Source organism: Mobula hypostoma, chromosome 10, assembly GCF_963921235.1.
Source record: "Mobula hypostoma chromosome 10, sMobHyp1.1, whole genome shotgun sequence".
In the NCBI taxonomy this organism is placed as follows: domain Eukaryota; kingdom Metazoa; phylum Chordata; class Chondrichthyes; order Myliobatiformes; family Myliobatidae; genus Mobula; species Mobula hypostoma.
In genome coordinates, this window is record NC_086106.1 from 95,716,991 (window position 1) to 95,736,296 (window position 19,306).

The 19,306-nt window shown below is 41.6% G+C and overlaps 1 protein-coding gene across 5 annotated transcripts in view; it reads left to right on the forward strand.

The window, feature by feature from the left end:
• LOC134353053 (non-POU domain-containing octamer-binding protein-like) overlaps positions 1 to 6,495 on the forward strand; it is a 100,432-nt gene extending 93,937 nt beyond the window's left edge. For 3 of the 5 annotated variants that reach the window (XM_063060894.1, XM_063060895.1, XM_063060897.1), the window contains one exon: positions 1 to 3,844. This exon is cut by the window's left edge and continues 24,815 nt beyond it. The gene's annotated coding sequence lies outside the window, so the exon portion shown is untranslated. The other 2 variants (XR_010019532.1, XM_063060893.1) reach the window with 2 other exon arrangements.
• The last annotated feature ends 12,811 nt before the right edge of the window (positions 6,496 to 19,306 follow it).

Below are 19,306 nucleotides of genomic sequence, written 5' to 3' on the forward strand. Positions count from 1 at the left end.
GGGAATGCTTTTTGGAACAGAGAAGGTCAGGAAGGATAGATTGAACCAAGGGAATATCTCTTAGAGTAAAACCTAATGACAGTTTGGATCCCTGCAGGCTGCAGCATGCTCAGGCATATGATGTTACTGGAGCTTGCATTGAGATTCACTTTATTGGAGTGAAAACATTATGCTGGTTGGGAGGCTAGCTAGTGCTACTCAGAAAAGTTTAAACTAGTTTGGCAGGGGGATAAGATCCAGTGCACCGTCAGAAAGTAGAGAGATGAAAGAGAAAGGTAACTGTCAGGGCCAGTAAGAAGAGACAAGAGCAAAGTAATATTTTAATGCTAGGAGTATTATGGGCAAAGGTGATGAACTTAGAGCATTGATCACTACATGGAACTACGATGTGGCCATGATTGAGAGAGGGAAAGGAATAGGTGCTTAATGTCTCAGGGTTTCAATGTTTTAGAAAAGATGGGGGTAAAAGTGGGTGGGGGGTGTTGCACTACTAATCAGAGACAATATCAAAGCTGCACTCAGAGGGGACATAATGGAGGGCTGAGTCTATATGGGTAGAATTAAGTGTAAAATCAATCGGGTTGTCAAAGCGGACTTCAACTTCCCTAATATAAACTGAGACCATCTTAGTGCAAGAGGTTTGGATGGGGCAGAATTTGTTAGGTGCACTCGAGGGTTTCTTAAATTAATATGCTGAAAGTCCAACAAGAGGAGGGACTGTACTGGATCTGGTGTAGGGTAGTAAGCCTGTTTAGATGACTGACCTTTCAGTGAATGAGCAGTTAGGGAACTGTGACATGTTTTGGCTCACTGTGACACCCTTCTTGAAGATTACCTTTAGGATTTGAGGTGAGGGTTAACTTGGATTGGAACAACCAGCTTGTGCTGGCAGTCAGTCCTTTGTGGTGGCAATCTTTTCATGATGTTGCTTGTGGCTCTGGTGGTACTGGTGGTCCCTTGGAGGGTCAGACACCCTGAGCCAATAGGCTGGTCCTGGACTTATTTCCTGGCATAATTTACATATTGTTATTTAATTATAGTTTTATATTGCTATATCTGTACTCTATTCTTGGTTGGTGCAACTGTAATGAAACTCAATTTCCCTCGGGATCAATAAAGTATGACTATGACTATGATTTGGTCGGGGTAAATTGAACACTCCATGGAGGAGATGAAGGTGTAGTTTGATCTGTTTGACGAACCTGTTGTGCTTTCAGGCGCGTGTGGTTGACAGCCAATCTCAAGCTGACTTTTGTTGTTCCTAACAATGTCTCGAATGTTCTTGGGTAAACCGTTTAAGTAGTCTTGCTCGGGATGCTCAGTTGGGTTTTTGTAGCTGTGTGGTTTTACTGAATAAAGGTTTATTTTGTATACCGGCTTTGTTCTATCTCCTGGTTTCTGGTCTCATCAGTAGTTTTGGTGAACAAACACAATACCACAGCTCCTTAAACTGAAAGTTAGCTAGAGATGAGGATTAAGTTGGAGCAGAGCAAATTACAAGAGCATTAGGCAGGAACTAGTGAATTATTTGAGAACAGCTGTTTTTGGGCAAGTCCTCATCAATGAGGAAGGGGTTTAAAAACCAACTGCTCAGGGTATAGGACAGGTATTTTCCATTCAGAAGGAAGGACAAGTCGAGGGAGGTGATTAATTTAGTCAAGAATCAAACAGAACCCTTGATTATGAAGAAGCCAGAAAAGAACTCAAGCAGGGAATTAGGAAAGCCAGGAGTGACCATGAAGTGTCCTTGACAAGTAGGGTTAAAGAGAGTCCCAAGCAATTCTATCCCAAGCAATCAGGAACAACAGGATAACTAGGGAGGGAGTAGGACCACTTAAGGATAAAGGAGGGAACATTTGCCTGGATGCATAGGTTGTGGGTGAGGTCCATAATGAGTACTTTACATCAGTGTTTATGAAGGAGAAGGACGTGGAGTTTAGGGAGGTGAAAGCTGGGGTATCTTATGCTAGGGTGTTTTAGCAGTGTTGATGAGCAGAGGGATCTTCGGGCTCCAGGTTTATAGCCTCCTGAAAGTGGCTACACAGTGTTATAAGGTGGTTAAGACAGCAAATGAAATGTTTGCTTTATTAGTCAAGGCATTGAGTTCAAAAGTCAGGAAGTTATATTGAAGCTTTATAAAACTCTTAGGCTGTATCTGGAGTATAACGTGCAGTTCTGGTCACATATTAGGAAGGATGTTAGGTTTTGGAGAGGGTGGAGAGGTTTATCAGGATGATGCCTGGGTTAGAGGATGTGCTGTAACAAGAGGTTGGACAAACTTGTGTTGTTTTCTCTGGAGCATTGGAGGCTGTGAGTATTTCGAATAGAGGTTTATAAGATTAAGAGAGGCATAGAAAGAGTAGACGGCCCGTATCTTCTTCCCAGTGTTGAAATTTCTAAAATAAGAGGGCATGTATTTAAGGTAGGGTTAAGTTTTTTTTAAACACAGTGGTGGGTGCCTGAAAGGTGTTGCTTGGAGTGGTGGTAGAGGCTTAAGAGACCTTTAGATAGGCACATGAATGTGAAGGTTGTGTAGGTAGAGGGGGTTAGTTTAGTGGCAATTTGATTACTAATTTATCTGGTTCGGCACGACATTGTGGGCCGAAGAGCCTGTTCCTGTGCTGTACAGTACTATGTTCTATTTTTGCATTGCAGGAAGCCCCAGAGAAATAGCTGTATGACAAAGGAGAAAATCTGCAGATTCTGGAAATCTAAAGCAACATGCACAGAATGCTGGAGAAACTCATCAGGCCGAGCAGCATTCTTGGAAAAGAGTAAACAGTCGATGTTTCAGGCCAAGACCCTTCATCACAACTGGAAAGGAAGGGGCAAGGAGTCAGGCTAAGAAGGTGGGGGAGGGGAGGGCAGGAGCAAGTCCAAGGTGGCAGGTGATAGTTTAAACAGGGAGGAGGTGAAGTAAAGAGCTGGAAAGTTGAATGATAAAAGAGATAAAGGGCTGGAGCAGGTGGAATCTGAACGGAGAGGACAGAAGTCCTTGGAAGAAAGGGAAGGGCGACGAGCACCAGAGGAAGGTGATGGACAGGTAAGAAAAAAGGTGGGGGAGGGAAACAAATGGGGAATGGTGAAGGAGAAGAGAGGTGTGGAATCCTGGTAGTTCGAGAAATCGATGTTTATGCCATCTGGTTGAAGGCTACCCAGACGGAATATAAGGTGTTGCTCCTCCAGCCTGAGTGGCCTCATTGTGGCAGTAGAGGAGGCCATGGACTGACATGTCAGAATGGGAAGTAGAATTGAAATGGGTGGCCACTGGGAAAATCCACATTTTGTGGCAGATGGAGCAAAGGTGCTTGGCGAAGTGGTCTCTTAATCTACATCGGGTCTCACTATATACATGAGACCATTCCAGGTGCTCCGGATACTGTAGATGACTGCAACAGACATGCAGGTGAAGTGTCGTCTCACCTAAAAGGACTATTTGGGGCCCTGAATGGTATTGAGGGATGTGTTGTAGGGATAGGTCTGGCACTTGTTCCACTTGCAAGGGTAACTCGTACAGCTCTATGAGTTGGTGGACTTGTAATGAGTGCTTGTGTCTAGCCTGTGGAATGATATTTTACTTATCACTGATGGAATCCTACTGTCAGGCAGAGAAATGTGTATCTGTTTCATAGTTTCTAAAAGGAAAATCACTGTCAGAATTTTAAGGGTAATGCTTCTCTTTGATATAGACCCAAAAACTGCCACTGAGACACTAACTGGCAGGAACCCAAACTCCAAACTGGTGAAGAAAATGCTTGGAAGACTGTGGTGTACAGATCTTGAGCATTAGAGTTGCAGATAAAACAAGTGAACTTCAAGAAGTCAAGAGTTGAAATAGGCTGGGGTAGGTGTATGATATTGATGGGATTTTGGAAGACTAACGGTAATGAGTCTTAGTGTTATGCAGCATTGAAACTGGCCCAGCTAGTCCATGTTAAGGTATCTATTAAATGTAGTCCCATTTGGTTGCTTTTGGCCTATATCTGAACTTTTCTAACCCATACACTTGTCCAGTGGTTTTTAAAACATTGCATTTGAACCTGTGGTTATCACTTCCTCTAGCTGCTCATTCCACATACCCACCACCATGGGAAGTAAAAGTTGCTCCCCGGAACTTTTCAGCTCATTTTAAATCTCCATGCTGCTGCTTTTAGAGCATTTGCTCCCTGGAAAAAGGCCATCCGCCTTATCTATGCCGTCATCATTTTACGTAACTCAGTCTCCTGTGTTCCAGAAGAGAGAAATGCCCCAATCTATCCAGCCTCCACTATTGGTGTGCGAGGAGGCTATGAATTTTAGATCCTGATGATGTAAGTGAAGTGACCAAATAAAACAAAAGATTACATTTTATATTTTTAAACTTCTAAGGTCTGATGCTGGTCTCCTTGCTGCAACTCCAGATCGGAGGTGGACCTGGGAAATCTCAAGAATAAATAAAAACAATGTCATCTACTTTATAGATTTAGTAATACAGAAGTCAAGAGGTAAGTAAAATCAGTAGAAAGTTGTGAAACAAATTGAGTCAGTAAGTGGGACAGTGGCAGCACAGAGGCCAGGGTCATGAAAGATGCATCTGAGTTCAACTCTCACCATGTTAGGTGAGCCATTCAGCAACTAAAACATGAGGTGCTGTAGATAACTAGGGTAGCATGATAGTGCAGCTCTTACTGCTACTGCCCTTGGCTCCAGGAACCAGGTTTGATCTTGACATCTAGTGATGTCTGGAATATATGTTCTCTCTGTGACCACATGAGGTTCCTCTGGGTTCTCTGGTTTCTGTCCAAGATTCAAAGATATGCTACTAGGTTAATTGGCTGCTGTAAGTTATTTCTTAGTGATGGTAATTGAAGAAGAGTTGATAGGCATGTTGGAGAGACGTTCCCAGAGTACAAGGAAAAGATTATGGGGGTAGGGGAATTGGACAAATGGGACTGCTTGCCTGGGTATAGTAGGATCAAAGTCTCTTCTCTCCCCCCCCCACCATCTCCCACTGCCCTGCCCTCACCCCCATGCCATGCCATACCCTAACCAACAGACATGCGCACGTGCGCATGCGCTCGTGAAGACCTCCCACCTCAACCCACCTCCTCTACCTTTGTTAAGCTACTTGCATAAATGCAACATACAACACTGCAAAATTCCAATTATTTTCTTCTCCAGCTCCTGCTAGCCTGTGACCTGCACCATCTGGAAGAGCGAGGGCAGCAACTGCAAGAACTTTTACATCTGAAAATTTCACTCCAAATCGCTCTACTATTCATCATTATTGGGTCAAGATCCTTGAATTCTGTACCTTGCATCACCACAGGAATTGTAGCAATTTGGAAAGGGCAATTGTGGATGGACATACATACATTGAAAAAGTAATAAAAATGTATTTATCAATCTGTTGCCCATAGGGACATAATATATTCAATGCCAGGAATATATAAAATAAAATAATAGGTATTAATGGGTGTTCAGTTAGTGCATGCAACATAATTCAAATATATATAGGTAGTAGAAAGTGGAAAACCTGAAGTTCCTTGGAGTTGTCAAAACAGCTAACGTGGACCACCAACACCTCGCTGCTTGTAAAAAAAAAGGTACAACAAAAACTCTTCCTCAGAAAGCTGAAACAGGCCAAACTCCCACAAAAGCTGTTGCTTAACTTCTACAGAAGCACAATTGAAACCATCCTGACCTACAGCGCCCCAGTGTGGTATGCCAGCTGCACAGCCGCTGAGCAACAAGACCTGCATTGCGTGGTGAAGGCAGCCTAGTGAATTGTCAGGATGGAGCTCCCAGGACTGGACACCATCTATTCCAGCAGACTCAGGAGGAAAGCAATCAGCATAACCAGAGACACCACACAGCCCAGCCACTCCCTGTTTGACCTGCTGCCGTCCTGCAAAAGGTTCAGGACACTAAAAGCCAGAACAAATAGACTGAGGAACAGCTTCTATCCCAGAGCTGTGGCCTCCATCACACCACTCCCACAGAACAATGACTGAAACTGTGAGCACACGCAAGGACTCAAATACTTGCACTAACGGCACTTTGTGCATTACCGTGATATTCTGGTGCTGCTGCAACTTAGTTTCTGCTACTTATCTATTTAATACTTTTTCTATTACTGTCTTGTTTTTATCTACTGCTTTATTTAATTGCCTGAGAGGAAGCCAAACAGTTTCATTTTACCTATGTATAATGATAATAAAGATCACTAGATTCAAAAAAAGTTCAGTATTCTCAATAGCACCTTGTGACAGTTGAGGAATGAGGATTTTGAATAAAATTTGTGATAATACATAAAGAAATGAATGTAATTCTTAAATGATTATTTGTATTTATGTAATTGTCCTGTGCAACAAACTACAAAAATTTAAAAAAATCAGTATTTGAATGTAACCTGTGAGATGGCAGTTTCTTGATGTATTTGATTTAAATAGGTTAACTATTTTGTATGTAGCAAACAAATAAAAATGGTTTGCATGGTGGAGGAAATTTGTACTGGTGCAAAAATGTATTATGAAAAAGATACAACAACATTAGGACAGGGATTGCAACTAAACAGCAAGGCTGGAACTGAAAATGGGTTAAAGCTGCAGCAGGTAAAAGACTACTCCAGCAGACATGGCCAGAGACAAGTGGTAGTGCAGAAGGAAGGCAAAGGGTGACTGAGGGAGCTGGAGTCTTCAACAATGCACTGGAATATTTCTATTGACAAGGGGTCAAAATTCTTTTCAAGTTAAAATAGTGATAATGCTCTGGAATATTTGTTACCATAACAAACTATTTGTGACATTTGTATAAACATGGTCATTGCCAGCAAAATGGCATTTTGCAAATTGGTAGAACTACAATCTCAAGGGTCTCATAAGAATGAACTTTGGTTCTACATTCTCATTTAACTCAATGTAAGCCCTTTCAAGTAAATCACTGCCTTAATATTGAAATATTTTTCAATATTAGATATTGGATATAGAGTGGATGTGAAGATGTTTCCTGTTGTGGGAGAGTCTAGGACCAGATGGCACTGCCTCAGAATAAAAGAGTATGTCTTTGGAGCAGAGATGAGAAATATCTTCAGCCAGAGGGTGGCGAATCTGTAATTCATTGCTACAGATGTCTGGAAGCCAAGTTATTGGGTATATTTTAAACAGGTTGATAAGTTTTTGAGTAATAACATTCCACCTTAACCTGAGGGGTGCCAATATCCTTAGCAGATTTGCTGGAGCTGTTGTGGGGGTGGAGGGGTATGGTGACCAGTGATAAGGCTGAGAATGGGACAATGTGTATACAATTAGATGCAGTGTGCAGTGAGACTCTCAGGAAACAAAACTTATAGCACAATACAGGCTCTTTGGCCCACAAAGCTGTGGCGAACATGTCCTTACCTTAGAAATTACCTAGAGTTACCCATAGCCCTCTACTTTTCTGAGCTCCATGTACCTGTCCAAGAGTCTTAAAAGGCCCTATCATATCTGCCTCCACCACTGTTGCCGGCAGTCCATTCCATACACTCAGCACTCTGTGTTTTTTAAAAAAAACACAACAAAAAAAAAACAACTTACCCCTGACATCTCCTCTGTACCTGCTTACAAACACCTTAAAACTGTGGCCTCTCATGCTAGCCATTTCAGCCCTGGGAAAAAGCCTCTGACTACCCACATGATCAATGCCTTTCATCATCTTATACACCTCTGTCAGGTCACCTCTCATCCTCCATCGCTCCAAAGAAAAAAGGTCGAGTTCACTCAACCCATCCTCATAAGGCATGCTCCCTAATCCAGGCAACTTCCTTGTAAATCTCCTCTGCACCCTTTCTATGGTTTCCACATCCTGTAGTGAGGCAACCAGAACTGAGCACAGTACTCTGTGGGGTCTGACCAAGGTCGTATCCAGTTTTGCATCCTATCAATGTCCCGCTGCAGCCTCTGACAGGAGGATGATAGGGCAATAATGCATTGTAATATGGGGACAAAACCTAAAAGGGTGACAAATACAGGACTGATTTGTGATATTTGAATGTATGCAGGTAAATGATCTTGTAGCGCAGAGAACGGCAGGTATTTTGCTGTGGACATCACTGAGTTGTGGCTGAAAGAAGATCACAGTTGGAGCTTAACATCCAAGGATACACATTGTATCAAAAAGACAGGTAGGTATGCAGACGAGATGGGGTGACTTGGTAAAAAGTGATGTGGGCACAGATTACACAGGAGATAGAAAATGCATGTCAAAAGGACAATGTTACTGTAGTCATGAGGGATTTCAGTATGCAGGTAGATTGGGAAAATCAGATTGGTGCTGTACCCCAAGAGAGAATTTGTATAACACCCATGAGATGGCTTTTTAGAACAGCTTGCAGTTGAGCCCACTACGAAAAGGGTTGTTTTGATGTTGTGTAATGAAACACATTTAATAAGGGAAGTTAAGGTAGAGGAACCCTTAGGATGCAGTGATTATAATCTGATAGACCACCCAGCAATCTGAGAGGGAGAAGCTTAAGACAGAATTATTACAGTGGACTAAAGGGAATTATCGAGGCATGAGAAAGGAGCAGGTCAAAATTAACTGGAAGGAGACACGAGCAGGGATGATGGCAGAGGAAGAGTTACCTGGATTCTCTGTTTCAGGAGGTAATCACATCCATTAGATTAGTTGCCTCAAATTTGGTCTATGATCAGGGACAAGAGGGTGTGACAACAAGTGAGGCGGGTAGTGGGATCTGAGAGACTGTGCTGGAGGAGCCTCAGCCCTTGAGTTTGTCCAAAAGGTCTGAGATTCTAGCTCCCTGTATGGATGAGAGTGGGGGCTGTAGGAAGGATGAGCAACCTAACTCTGTCACCATAGTTCTGAGAGCTATTCAAGAGGGGGGAGAGAAGAGACCCATAGAACCATAGAAACTACAGCACAGAAACAGACCCTTTGGCCCTTCTTGGCTGTGCTGAACCATTTTCTGCCTAGTCCCACTGACCTGCACACGGACCATATCCCTCCATACACCTCCCATCCATGTATCTGTCCAATTTATTCTTAAATGTTAAAAAAAGAACCTGCATTTACCACCTTGTCTGGCAGCTCATTCCATACTCCCACCACTCTGTGTGAAGAAGCCCCCGCTAATGTTCCCTTTAAACCTTTTCCCCCCTCACCCTTAACCCATGTCCTCTGGTTTTTTTCTCCCCTTGCCTCAGTGGAAAAAGCCTGCTTGCATTCACTCTATCTATACCCATCATAATTTTATATAACTCTATCAAATCTCCTCTCATTCTTCTACGCTCCAGGGAATAAAGTCCTAACCTATTCAACCTTTCTCTGTAACTGAGTTTCTCAAGTCCCGGCAGCATCCTTGTAAACCTTCTCTGCACTCTTTCAACCTTATTTATATCCTTCCTGTAATTTGGTGACCAAAACTGAACACAATACTCCCAGATTCGGCCTCACCAATGCCTTATACAATCTCATCATAACATTCCAGCTGTTATACTCAATACTACGATTAATAAAGGCCAATGTACCAAAAGCTCTCTTTACGACCCTATCTACCTGTGACGACACTTTTAGGGAATTTTGTATCTGTATTCCCAGATCCCTCTGTTCCACTGCACTCCTCAGTGCCTTACCATTAACCCTGTATGTTCTACGTTGGTTTGTCCTTCCAACGTGCAATACCTCACACTTGTCAGTTTTAAACTCCATCTGCCATTTTTCAGCCCATTTTTCCAGCTGGTCCAAGTCCCTCTGCAGGCTCTGAAAACCTTCCTCACTGTCTACTACACCTCCAATCTTTGTATCATCAGCAAACTTGCTGATCCAATTTACCACATTATCATCCAGATCATTGATATAGATGACAAATAACAATGGACCCAGCACTGATCCCTGCGGCACACCACTAGTCACAGGCCTCCACTTAGAGAAGCAATTTTCTACCACCACTCTCTGGCTTCTTCCATCGAGCCAATGTCCAATCCAATTTACCACCTCTCCATGTATGCCTAGCGACTGAATTTTCCTAACTAACCTCCCATGCGGGACCTTGTCAAAGGCCTTACTGAAGTCCATGTAGACAATATCCACTGCCTTCCCTTCATCCACTTTCCTGGTAACCTCCTCGAAAAACTCCAACAGATTGGTCAAACATGACCTACCTCGCACAAAGCCAAGTTGACTCTCCCTAATAAGCCCCTGTCTATCCAAATGCTTGTAGATTCTGTCTCTTAGTACCCCCTCCAATAACTTACCTACTACCGACGTTAAACTCACCGGCCTATAATTTCCCGGATTACTTTTCGATCCTTTTTTAAACAACGGAACAACATGAGCCACTCTCCAATCCTCCGGCACTTCACCCGTAGACAGCGACATTTTAAATATTTCTGCCAGGGCCCCCGCAATTTCAACACTAGTCTCCTTCAAGGTCCGAGGGAACACCCTGTCAGGTCCCGGGGATTTATCCACTTTAATTTTCCTCAAGACAGCAAGCACCTCCTCCTTTTCAATCTGTACAGTTGCCATGGTCTCACTACTTGATTCCCTCAATTCCATAGATTTCATGCCAGCTTCCGTAGTAAATACAGACGCAAAAAACCTATTTAAGATCTCTCCCATTTCCTTTGGTTCCGCACAAAGCCGACCACTCTGATCTTCAAGAGGACCAATTTTATCCTTTACAATCCTTTTGCTCTTAATATACTTGTGAAAGCTCTTTGGATTATCTTTCACTTTGACTGCCAAGGCAACCTCATGTCTTCTTTTTGCCCTCCTGAGTATTCTTAAGTATTTTCTTGCACTTCTTATACTCCTCAAGCACCTGATTTACCCCCTGTTTCCTATACATTTCATACAACTCCCTCTTCTTCTTTATCAGAGTTGCAATATCCCTTGAGAACCAAGGTTCCTTATTCCTATTCAATTTGCCTTTAATCCTGACAGGAACATACAAACTCTGCACTCTCAAAATTTCCCCTTTGAAGGCTTCCCACCTACCAATCACATCTTTGCTTGAGAACAACCTGTCCCAATCCACGCTTTTTAGATCCTTTCTCATTTCTTCAAATTTGGCCTTCTTCCAGTTCAGAACCTCAACCCTAGGACCACATCTATCCTTGTCCATGATCAAATTGAAACTAATGGCGTTATGATCACTGGAACCAAAGTGCTCCCCTGCACAGACTTCCGTCACTTGCCCTAATTCGTTTCCTAACAGGAGATCCAATATTGCATCCCCTCTAGTTGGTCCCTCTATATACTGATTTAGAAAACTTTCCTGAACACATTTTAGAAACTCTAAACCATCTAGACCCCTAACAGTGTGGGAGTCCCAATCAATGTATGGAAAATTAAAATCCCCTACCACCACAACTTTGTTTCTTGCAGTTGCCTGCTATCTCTGCAGATTTGCTCTTCCAAGTCTCGTTGACTATTGGGTGGTCTGTAATACAATCCCACTAATGTGGCCATACCTTTCCTGTTTCTCAGCTCCACCCATAAGGACTCAGTAGACAAGCCCTCTAATCTGTCCTGCCTGAGCACTGCTGTAATATTTTCCCTAACAAGCAATGCTACTCCCCCACCTTCAACTCCTTGATCACATCTGAAACATCGGAACCCTGGAATATTAAGCTGCCAGTCCTGCCCCTCCTGTAGCTAAGTTTCACTAATTGCTACAACATCATAATTCCACGTGTCAATCCACGCCCTCAACTCATCCGCCTTCCCCGCAATACTCCTAGCATTGAAATATATACGCCTCAGAAGATTTTTACCACCACTCACAACCTTTATATCAGCGGATTTGCTTAAACTTTCAACATCATTTATTTTCACCCCAGCCACACTGTAATGTAATGGTAATTAGGGATAGTATAGTGTGGGGGAATAGAGTTCTCTGTCACAAAGATAGAGCATCCTGAAGGCTGTATTGCCTGCCTGGTGTCCGGGTTTGGGACATCTTATCGGACCTACAGGAATTTGCAGTGGGAGGGGAAAGATCAAGTTGTTGTGGTCCATCTGGGTACTAATGACATAGGTAGAACAAGGAAAGAGGTTCTGTTAGGGGAGTTGGAGCATTTAGGGACTAAACTGAAAAACCAAAAAAGCGGTAATCTCTGAGTTACAACCTGAGCCACATGCAAATTGGCATAGGGTCAAGAAGATTAGAGAGTTAAATGTGTAGCTGAAGGATTGGTGTGGGAGAAGTGGGTTTGAATTCATGGGAAATTGGCACCAGCATTGGGGAAGGAGGGAGCTGTACCAATGGGATGGGCTGCACCTGAACCATTATGGGACCTGGATCCTAGTGATCGCTTAACTAAGGCTGTGGATTGGGATTTGAACTAAATAGTAGGGGGGTGGATTCAACAGATTGGAGAAGTAAAGTAAAAATGAAAAGTGTGGATAAAGATAAAGAAAATGCAAAAAATAAAAAAGAGAAAAGTAAGAGCAGAGTGAAGAAAAGTCATGCAGAAGAGTAAAAGATGACAAGATTTTAAAAGCATTATGAACGTAAGTGAACTTTATTTTAACGCCTGTAGTGTTCGAAACAAGGTCAGTGAACTTGTTGCATAAATCAGTACAAGGGGGTATGATTTAGTGGCCATTACAGACATATGGTTGCAGGGTGGAGAGGATTGGGAATTAAATATCTGAGGATATCAGATGACATGAAAGGATAGGCAGGAAGGTAAAGGAGGTGGGGTAGCTTTTTTAATTAAAGATGAGATCAGGGTGATAGTGAGAGACAATATAAGATCTAAGGAGCAGAATGTTGAATCTATCTGGGTAGAGATTAGGAATAGTAAAAGGAAACACTCACTATTGGGAGCTGTTTATTGGCCACTGAATATATTAATATTACATTGGCAGAAATATCTGAGTCATGTAAGAATGGAATAGTAGTTATCATGGGGGACTTTAACTTGCACATAGATTCGGTGAATCAAGTTAGTTGAGGGAGTCTTGAGGAGGACTTCAGAGAGTGCATCTGTGATGGCTTTCTTGAACAACATGTTATTGAACCTACATGGGAACATGCTATCTTAGATCAGGTCCTGTGCAATGAGACAGGTAAAATTAGTGATCTTGTGTTTAAGGATCCTCTTGGAAAGAGTGATCACAGTATGATTGAGTTTCTCATTCAAACGGAGGGTGCAATATTTCGATCTAAAACCAGTGTATTATGCCTAAACAATAGAGACTACAATGAAATGAGGGAAATCTGGCTAGTGTGGACTGGGAATGCAGGTGGTATGGTAGGATGGTTGAGGAACAGTGGAAGACTTTCAAAGAGATTTTTCACAGTGCTCAACAAAAGTATATTCCAGTTAAAAGCAAGGGTGGGAAGAGCCAGCCTTGGATAACTAAGGAAATAAAAGAAGGCATCAAACTAAAAGCTTGTGCATACAAAGTCGCCAAGAGTAGTGGGAAACTGGAAGATAAGGAAAACTTTAAAAAGCAACAAAGAACCACCAAGTGAGCAATAAAGAAAGGAAAGCTAGATTTTGAAAATAAACTAGCACAAAATATAAAAACAGATAGTAAAGGTTTTTATAAATATAAAGTGGAAAAAGGTGGCTAAAGTGAATGTAGGCCCCTTGGAGGATGAGAAGGGGAATTGATATTGGGTAATGAGGAAATGGCAGAGGCTTGGAATGACTATTTTGTGTCAGTTTTCACAGTGGAGGACACTTCTAACATACTGAAGAGAGATATTATGGGTGCGATGGGAGGTGAGGACCTTGATACAATAGCTATCACTAAAGAGGTAGTGCTGAGCAAACTTGTGGGCTTGAAGATAGACAAGTCCCCTGGTCCTGATGGAATGCATCCCAGGGTACTAAAAGAAATGGCAGAAGTTATGGTAGAGGCTTTGGTGATAGTTTACCAAAATGCTCTGGACTTTAAACAGGTCCCAACGGTATTGGAAGATGGCAAATGTCACGCCACTGTTCAGCAAAAGATGTAGGCAAAAGGCAGTTAATTATAGGCCAGTTAGTTTAACATCTGTAGTTGGGAAAATGCTTGAAGCTATCATTAAAGAAGAAATAGCAAGGCATCTGGAAAGAAATGGATCCATCAGGCAGACGCAGCGTGGATTTAGCAAAGGCAGGTCCTATTTGACAGACTTACTGGAGTTCTTTGAGGATAAAATGAGCACAGTCGACAAAGGGGAACAGATGCATGTTATTTACTTGGATTTCCAGAAGGTGTTCAATAAGGTGCCGCTTAAAAGACCTATCCATAAGATAAGGATGCATAGAGCCGGGGGTAATGTATTAGCATAGATAGAGGTTTGGTTAACTAATAGAGAGCAGAGAGTTGGGATACATGGGTGTTTCTCTGGTTGGCAATCAATGTTGAGTGGTTTGCTGCAGGGGTCGGTACTGTGCCCACAACTGTTCATGATATACATTAATGATCTGGAAGAGGGGACCAGGTGTAGTTTGCTGATGATACTAAGTTGAGTGGAAAAGCAAATTATGCAGAAGATATGGAGAGTTAGTGAGTTTTTAAGTTAGGTTAAGTGATTGGACAAGGGTCTGGCAGATGGAGTACAATGTTGCTAAATGTGAGGTCATCTACTTTGGAAGGAAAAATGAAAGAGCAGATTATTATTTAAATGGTAAAAATTGTAGCATGCTGCTGTGCAAAGGGACGTGGGAGTGCTTGTGCATGAATTACAAAAGGTTGGTTTGCAGGTGCAGCAGGCTATCAAGAAGGCAAATGGAATGTTGGCCTTCACTGCTAGAAGGACTGAATTTAAGAGCAGGGAGATTATGCTGCAACTGTACTAGTGAGGCCACATCTGGAGTACTGTGCAGTTCTGGTCTCCTTACTTGAAGAAAGATATACTGCCTTTGGAAGCGGTGCAGAGGAGGTTCAGCAGGTTGATTCCAGAGATGAGGGGGTTTGACTAGGAGGACAGGTTGAATCACCTGGGACTGTACTCGCTGGAATTCAGAAGAATGAGAGGAGATCTCATAGAAACATATGAAATTATGAAAGGGATAGATAGGGTAGAGGTAGGAAAGTTGTTTCCACTGGTAGGTGAGACTAGAACTAGAGGACATAGCCTCAAGATTTGGGGGACTAGATTTAGGATGAATATGAGGAGGAACTGCTTTTCCCAGAGAGTGGTGAATCTGTAGAATTCTCTGCCAGATGAAGCAGTGGCTACCTCAGTAACTATATTTAAGACAAGGTTGGATAGATTTTTGCATAGTAGGGGAATTAAATGTTATGGGGAACCGGTAGGTGGAGATGAGTCCATGGCCAGATCAGCCATGATCTTATTGAATGACGGAGCAGGCTTGACTGGTCAGATGGCCAACTCCTGCTCTTATTTCTTATGTACTCATGACAGAAAGTTGATAGGTTCTTGATTTGTCAGAGCGGGAAAGGTAGGAAAACAGGGTTGAGAGGAAATAATAAATCAGCCAGGATCAAAGGGACTTATTTTGCTCTTGTGCCTTCTGGCTTTAGTCTTGATTTTTCTTTGATAATCTTTGTTATTCATTGCTTTTTTAATATACTCTGTTCAATTTTTTCCTGCTCCCATTTTAATATAGATCAAAATTAAACACTAAATTGGTTTACTATTGCACGTGTACTGAAGTATAGTAAATAACTCTCTTGCATACTATTCATATTGATTAATTCATTTCAATAATGGATTGCGATAGCATAAGGTAAAGCAATAAAAGAGTTCAGATTAAAGTTCCAGAGATATTGTCTACCTGCATTGCACTAAGGTGCAAGGGCATAACAAGTAGATTGTCCATTGTCCTAGGAACTGTTTAATAATCTTATAACAGTGGGACTAAAGTTGTCCTTCAACCTGATGGTAAATGCCTTCAAACTTTTGTATCTTCTGCCCGATTGGGAGGGGGAAGAAGAGGAGAATGTCCTGGGTGGGTGGTGTCTGATTAGGCTTGCTGTTTTACCTAGGCAGCACGAAGTGTAGATAGTCCATGGAGGCTGGTTTCAGTTATGTGCTGAAGAACTCTGCAACTTTTTGAGGTATTGGGCAGAACAGTTACCATACCAAGCCATGATGCATCTGGATATGATGTTTCCTATAGTGCATGGAAAAAAATAGTGAGGGTAAAAGGCAACATGACAAATCTCTTCAGCACCAACCTGAGGAAGTAGAGGCGCTGGTGAGCTTTCTTGGATTTGGCATATTTATGGTCGGACCAAGTTCAAGTTTATTGTTATCTGACTACATATATACAATCAAATGAAACAACGTTCCTCTGAACCACAGTGCACTCACAATACACTTACCATAAGTTAATAAAATTTAATTAAAAGTGTATGTGGTGCACAGCATAGGTAAACGGTGAACAGCTCACTGTCTGAGTGACAAGATCAGGACAAGCTATTAATCATGTTCATCCCTAGGAGCTTGAAGCTCTTGACACTCTCAACCTCAGCACCATTGATGTAAACAGGAGCATGTGCAGCATCCCCTCTCTGTAGTCAACAACCAGCACACTTGTTTTGCTAGCACTGACGGAAAGGTTGTTGTCATGTCACCAGGTCACTAGGCTCGGTTGTGTATTCAATATTTCAGTAACTGATGTTACTTTCCATGCCTTGTGGCGCATCAGGCAACAACCTTGCCATCCCTTTAGCATTTTTGTCTATTTATTATGAGGCTGAGTTTCTAGCTTGACACTCAACCTAGCATGGATGGAAAGTATGCAAGGAGCTGGCGGGATTTGAACCCAGAAACACTCGCCCTGACATGTGGTGTGGATGCCACTACACCAGCTGGCTTATTTCAGTAATATTTACATAATATTGTAAGTACTTTGTTTGTTTATGGGTTATATGTAAATGTATGTGAATGGTATACATTACTGCACCACCACCTCATACATCAACGCCTCGTCAAAGAGAAACTAAGTACCCATGTTTCCCCAGGATCCTGTATTTTTCTTCTGATTAATTTGTAGAGTTTCAAAATAGAACAGTGGCGATGTGTAAGTATTAAACTGAACCCGAGTTGAATATCTACCTGTTGAAGCGCAGCATTGTTTTATTATTTCGCAAGGGGAGAAAGACACTTGAGTTTAAAAAAAACAGCATGTGTTTCTTCGAAAGGGAAGAGAGATGGTTGAGTTAAAAATGGTAGAAAATGGACAAAATTGAACAGTGAGTACCAGGTGATAGTAATCATAAGTAAAACAAAGAGCTGAAATTGCTGGCTACATCCAAAAGATAGACACATTCAATTGCACAACAGATAACTGGATGATGTATATTGAATGAATTGAGCAGTATTTTGAAGCAAATGAAATAGCCAATCAAAAGTGAGTGTTTGTGTTACTGAGTGCAATAGGTGGAATGCACACAGTTTGCTTAGAAGTTTAACCATTCCAACCAAGCCAGCCAAAATGAATTTTGTTGATATCATGAATGTAATGCAGGAACACTTAGAACCAAAAATTTTGTTGATTGTACAATGCTTTAGGTTTCATATGCAGAATCAAAAAGAAAGGGAGTTCATTTCAGCTTGTGTTCCTGAGTTGAAGAGATTGTCTGAACTTGTCAGTTCAGTGATGGGCTTAATGATGCACCGAGAGATCATTCAGTTTGTAGAGTCTTACAAGAAAGCATTCAAAAATAGCTTCTAACTGAAGTACAACTGACATTGAAAAGAACAGTTGAAATTGATGTATCAATGGAAAGAGCAGCCAGAGATGCAGTTGAGTTGTAGTCAGGAATGAAAGTGATTATGAACAAAATTGCAACGTCTAAACAAAAACCTGCCTGGCCAAACAAATTCTGTTACCATTGTGGCAGGGGCTCACATACACCAGACCAATGAAGATTTAAAGGCAAAACTTGCAGAGAATGCAATAAAGTAGGACACATACAAACAACATGTCTGGCAGATAAATTTAAATGGTCTACACAGGGAAGAGAAAAGGATAGAAAGTCAAGTTGCAGTTTCAAAAAGAGCACTAATCTGCATCCTGTTGATGAAGAATCTGATAATGACATAGGAGTCTGTAGCCCTAAAATTTATAATGTGAAAATTAACAAGAGACAAGCAATATAGCTTAACACCAAAAGTGAACAGCAAATTAATTAAAATGGAATTTGATACTGGCTCAGCTGTTTCAGTCATTCAACAAAATGAGTTTGAACAACATTTCAAAGATACTAAACTGGAGCCTGCAGATATCCAAGTAAGAACTTAAACTGGAGAAAATATAACTCCTGTGGAAATGACATTCTTAATAGTGAAATACAACAGCCAACAAGCTACGTTGGGCGTGTATGTGGTAAAAACAAGAGGGACCGCATTGTGAGACAGTGATTGGCTGAGACAGCTACAACTTGATTGGAGATCTATCCCCCATTTGCATGCCACATCTCCTGCTATATAGTCCACTGAAAGTGAATTAAGAAAGGTACTCGATGATGCCACATCAGTGTTCAAAGATGGTGTTGGAAAATCCAAACATATCAAGGGTAAGATAGTGTTAAATGAAAATATTACACCCAAGTATTACTAAGCCCATCTAGTTCCTTATACTACCTATGAAAAAGTAGTCAGTGAGCTAGATCACATGGAGACTGAAGGAATTCTTTCCAAAGCTGAATGGAGCCCACGGACTATGCTAGTGGTCCCAGTAGCCAAGAAGGATGGGTCTGTAAAGATCTGTGATGATTTCAATCTAACCATTAACCCAGTATTGAAAGTAGATCAATACCATCTGCCCAGAATAGAAGATGTATTTGCAAACCTTTCTGGAGGAAAAACGCTTCAGCAAAGTGGACTTAGCTGAGGCCTAACTACAGATGGAAATGGAAGAAGAGTCCACAATGTTTCTCACCATAAACACTCACAAAAGGCTTTATCTCTATAATAGGCCTATTTCTGGAGTAGCATCAGTACCTGCACTCTGGTAGAAAGCTATGGACCAGGTGTTGCAAGGCTGTCCGGGCACTCAGTGTTCCCTGGATGACATTGTTATTGGTGATGATGACACGGAATATCTCCAAAATCTCAAGACAGTGTTAAAAAGATTGGAAGATTATGGGCTCAGGGCACAAAGCAACAAATGTGTATTTTTTTTTGTAATTTATTTATTTTATTGAAGTTCATCATTAAACAAAACTTTCCATAAGATGTATTTCAAATACTTTACATATATATCATATAATTATATTTGTCACAAATCTCCACATAATATTTATCTGAGGTATACACTTATAGAAAGGAGAGGAAAGAAAGAACAATCGGAAGAAGAAAACTATGTACAGAGTAGGGAGTGATCTTTTTTTTTACAACATATTCATT